This window comes from Bufo bufo, chromosome 3 (assembly GCF_905171765.1).
Source record: "Bufo bufo chromosome 3, aBufBuf1.1, whole genome shotgun sequence".
NCBI lineage: Eukaryota > Metazoa > Chordata > Amphibia > Anura > Bufonidae > Bufo > Bufo bufo.
This window is the reverse complement of record NC_053391.1, coordinates 125566379-125572004: the sequence shown is the minus strand read 5'-3', so window position 1 is coordinate 125572004 and position 5626 is coordinate 125566379.

The window sequence follows — 5626 nt, the reverse complement described above, 5'->3', positions numbered from 1 at the left end:
TCCTAAACATGCTGGTTTTAGTCTGAAGGGTCCTGTAGCGCCTTCTTGAAGGAAGTAACTGTAAGAGTTTATTGGCAGGATAAGAGGAGTCCCTAAGAATGATGCGTGCCCAAAGTATACATCTCTTCTTGTGAACATCCTCAATAGTAGGAAGTGGAGTCCTTGTGATGCATTGTGTGGTTTTCACCACCCGCTGCAATGACTTGCGGTCAGCAACAGAGCAATTCCCATACCAGACTGTAACACAGTTGGTCAGGATGCTCTCTATCGCATAGTGATAGAAGTTACCCAGTATGTCAGCAGACAGGTGGTTTTTCTTCAGTGTCCTCAAAAAAAGAGGCGCCGCTGATGTGCCTTCTTGACCAGGCTGGAGATGTTGGTTGACCAGGACAGATTCTCAGAGATGTAGGTCCCCAGAAACTTAAAGCTGGAAACCCGTTGAACAGCCATGCCATTTATGTGGATGAGGTCATGGATGTCTCTCTTCTCCTTCCTGAAGTCCACAATGAGCTCTTTTGTTTTGCTGGTATTCAGGAGCAGGTTATTTTCAGCGCACCACACCGCTAGGTGCTTTACCTCTTCCCTATAGTCAGACTCATTGTTGTCAGTGATGAGACCAATCCAGTTACAGATAGGGTTGCTGTTTCCAAGATACACAAGTTTCGTGATCAACTTGGAGGTAATGACTGTATTGAATACTGAGCTGAAATCAACAAACAGCATTCTTGCATAAGTATTCTTGTTGTCCAGGTGTGAGAGTACAGTCATGGCCAAAAGTTTTGAGAATTACATAAATATTGGAAATTGGAAAAGTTGCTGCTTAAGTTTTTATAATAGCAATTTGCATATACTCCAGAATGTTATGAAGAGTGATCAGATGAATTGCATAGTCCTTCTTTGCCATGAAAATTAACTTAATCCCAAAAAAAACTTTCCACTGCATTTCATTGCTGTCATTAAAGGACCTGCTGAGATCATTTCAGTAATTGTCTTGTTAACTCAGGTGAGAATGTTGACGAGCACAAGGCTGGAGATCATTATGTCAGGCTGATTGGGTTAAAATGGCAGACTTGACATGTTAAAAGGAGGGTGATGCTTGAAATCATTGTTCTTCCATTGTTAACCATGGTGACCTGCAAAGAAACGCGTGCAGCCATCATTGCGTTGCATAAAAATGGCTTCACAGGCAAGGATATAGTGGCTACTAAGATTGCACCTCAATCAACAATTTATAGGATCATCAAGAACTTCAAGGAAAGAGGTTCAATTCTTGTTAAGAAGGCTTCAGGGTGTTCAAGAAAGTCCAGCAAGTGCCAGGATCGTCTCCCAAAGAGGATTCAGCTGCGGGATCGGAGTGCCACCAGTACAGAGCTTGCTCAGGAATGGCAGCAGGCAGGTGTGAGCGCATCTGCACGCACAGTGAGGCGAAGACTTTTGGAAGATGGCCTGGTGTCAAAAAGGGCAGCAAAGAAGCCACTTCTCTCCAAAAAAAAATCTGAGACAGATTGATCTTCTGCAGAAAGTATGGTGAATGGACCTCTGAGGACTGGGGCAAAGTCATATTCTCCGATAAAGCCTCTTTCCGATTGTTTGGGGCATCTGGAAAAAGGCTTGTCCGGAGAAGAAAAGGTGAGCGCTATCATCAGTCCTGTGTCATGCCAACAGTAAAGCATCCTGAGACCATTCATGTGTGGGGTTGCTTCTTATCCAAGGGAGTGGGCTCACTCACAATTTTGCCCAAAAACACAGCCATGAATAAAGAATAGTACCAAAACACCCTCCAACAGCACCCTTCCAACAATCCAACAACAGTTTGGTGAAGAACAATGCATTTTCCAGCACGATGGAGCACCGTGCCATAAGGCAAAAGTGATAACTAAGTGGCTCGGGGACCAAAACGTTGACATTTTGGGTCCATGGCCTGGAAACTCCCCAGATCTTAATCCCATTGAGAACTTGTGGTCAATCCTCAAGAGGCGGGTGGACAAACAAAAACCCACTAATTCTGACAAACTCCAAGAAGTGATTATGAAATAATGGGTTGCTATCAGTCAGGATTTGGCCCAGAAGTTGATTGAGACCATGCCCAGTCTAATTGCAGAGGTCCTGAAAAAGAAGGGCCAACACTGCAAATACTGACTCTTTGCATAAATGTCATGTAATTGTCGATAAAAGCCTTTGAAACTTATGAAGTGCGTGTAATTATATTTCACTACATCACAGAAACAACTGAAAGAAAGATCTAAAAGCAGTTTAGCAGCAAACTTTGTGAAAACTAATATTTGTGTCATTCTCAAAACTTTTGGCCACGACTGAACACAGTGAAGCGCTGTAGATACAGCATTCTCTGTACTCCTATTACTTCGATAGGCAAAATGGTGAGGATCCAATGTGGGGGGGCAAGCATAACTTTAGGTGTGCCAGGACCAGTCACTCAAAGCACTTCATAACTATAGACCTGAGTGCTACAGGGGGGTAGTCGTTCAGGCACATTGGTGATGAGTGTTTCGTCACTGGCACAATAGAGGTGGTCTTGAAGCATGCTGGTATTACTGCCTGGGCAAGCGACAGGTTAAAGATGTCAGTAAAGACCCCTGCAAACTGCTCAGCACATGCTCGAAGCACACGTCCAGGAATGCCGTCAGGGCCAGCAGCCTTGCGAGCGTTGATACTGCTTAGTGCGTTATGGACATCTATGATGGTGAAAGTGAAGGCATGGCAGTCATCAGAGGCAGGGGCGTAGCTAAAAGGTCATGGGCCCTGGTGCAAGAGTTCCTCCTTGGCAACCTTCCCTTAATGCTTTGTGGCCAGGGGCAGGGAAGCACATAGCCTTCCTGCTGCCTGAGGCAAAAATTGAAACGGCAACCCTCCCCATGCCAAATTCTTGACCAAACCCATTTCCTCCAGCCAGAGGTGTAACTTGACCAGCATGCACTTTCTATAATACCGGTGTCTTCTTATGTGGCACAAGGGTCTTTGGGGCCCCCTCAGGCTCCTGGACCCGGTAGTGACTGCTACCTCTGCACCCCCTATAGCTCCCCCCCTGATCAGAGGGTAGGGTTTTGGCAAACTTTTCCATATTGTCATTATCAAAACGAATGTAGAAGTCATTTAGTTTATTGAGGTAAGACACAGTCATGGGTGTCTGTGTGGAATTGCTGAGCTTATAGTCAGAGAGATGGCCTGAACGCCCAGCCACATGTATCGTGGGTCAGAGTTGACAAAGTGTTCCTCCACTTTCAGCTTGTAGCCATGCTTAGCCTTCTTGATGCCACTCTTCAGGTCTGTCCTGGACTTACTGTAGGCCTGAGGGTCACCTGATCTAAAGGCAATGTTACGTGCCTTTAGAAAAAGCCGCACTTCCTTGTTCATCCATGGTTTCTGATTTGGGTACATTGTGATCTGCTTTTGTGTCTGTTTCTTTGTGTGGATCTATTTCTATTGTAACCATGCCTGTCCTTGTCTGCAAAATGGACAAAAATAGGATATGTTCCATCTTTTTTGCGGACCTACGGAACAGACATATGGATGCGGACAGCACACGGCATACTGTATTTTTTGCAGACCCATTGAAATAAATGTGTCTGCATCCTATCCTCTAATGTTAATGGGGCTTTATTCCCATAGTCAGTGTTCAGTCAGTGATTTTGATCAGTGATTGTAAGCTAAAACCAGGTGTGGGTCTAAACAAAACAGGAGCAGAGCTTATCCTTAGACCTTTTCTTTGTGTGGCCTTCAATCCTGGCTTTGGCTCACAATCACTGACCGAAACACTGACATGTCAATAAGGCCTCACAGGGAGAATACAGGCCCCAGAGAGGCTGTACAGTGCTGGACAGCCTCACTGCAGAGGTGATCTAGGTCTGGTAAGAACCATCAGTTCCTGAAGACTCCTGGCCCCAGAGGTCACATGACTGCTGGGGCTGGAACAGGAAGTGACATAGCACTTCCTGATCTGTATGTATCCTGTGCTTGTACGGTGCTGTGTGTACAGCGATCTGGAAGACACTTGCCCATCCCTGCCTCCTCCATGGGGTGACCTGGCCCTCCACTTAGCAGCTGCACGATTAGCATATAGCTGTGATTTCTGAATGGATGTTCTAAAATGTCCATTCAGAAATAAGTCCCGACCGCCCAGGATGTTTATAGTCTATGGGCGGTTGGGAACTAGTTAAACAAATCTCATCCACATGTTGTGTGGAAAAAAAAGGAAATGCATAAATTAAACACTGGTTCAGATTTAAAATCTGCATCATGCCCATGTATGCTCTGAAAAAGCCACCTATTGCACTCTGCAAATCAGAAGCTGAAATCTGTGGCAAATTGCAGCAAAAACGCAATAAATTCTGCTGCAAAAATCCCTTAAAGGGATTACCCCATGATTAATGTGAAAAACAAAAACATCTTATGTAACACCCCAGAGTGGTGTTACCACTCCTACGCCCTGCTTCTATCTGTGTATGCTAATATAGTGTCATGTTATGCATTTATTTCAGGTCCTCCATACTGTGCATTTCTAATGTTTGCAACTGTTAGGCCCCTTTCACACGGGCGAGTTTTCCGCGCGGGTGCAATGTGTGAGGTGAACGCATTGCACCCGCACTGAATCCGGACCCATTCATTTCTATGGGGCTGTGCACATGAGCGGTGATTTTCACGCATCACTTGTGCGTTGCGTGAAAATCGCAGCATGCTCCTCTTTGTGCGTTTTTCACGTAACGCAGGCACCATAGAAATGAATGGAGTTGCGTAAAAATTGCAAGCATCCGCAAGCAAGTGCGGATGCGGTGCGATTTTCACGCACGGTTGCTAGGAGACGATCAGGATGGATGCAGCGTCCTATTACGTTTGTGTGGGCACTGCTTAAAAGCACTTTTTGTCTTAACAATTGTATTGTGCGGTATTGTATAACTTTGTACAAAGGATAAAAGCCACAAGTCAGGCTTCAAGGACCTTTGGGATATTCAGGTGAAGGATACCATAGCCTCCGGCCACCTCACCAAATTACACTGATATAGAAAATATCCGGCTAAGCTCCAAGTCAAACCTGAAAAGCCTAGAAACAGTGGATTTGCAGACCAACTCTGAAAACATCAAGAGACTGTATTTTTGTACTGCTACCAACCAAAGTCATCCACAGTAAAAGTTGTGAGTTGCATCTTACCACTGTCTACTTCATTATTACCACTATTGGTTGTACCACCATTAACGGTACTGGCGTCACGACAAAAACCATCAAGGGACTCAGCCGCAACAAGCACCCTAAGCACCCTTAACATCAAGGGCACCTCAACCACCATCTTGGCTGATGCTTCCCTACCACAGAGCGTGCCCCGGAGGATTTCGTGCTGTCCACCTCAACACTGTGCTGCCAGCCCAGGGAGGCTTTCTGCTAACCGTGAGTAAACTGATGAACTGTGTGTTATACTTTGGCCCCTCATCGGTCCACCGTGCACCTCACGTGTTGCCCCTGTGCTACTGGCTGGCTGCATGGAGACCCGATCATTATTATTTTCCCTTATAACATGGTTATAAGGGAAAATATTAGCATTCTTTTTTTTTGTTTCAATCGTTTTTATTGGTATTTCAATGTAATACACAATACAATAAAAATGCATTACAATAC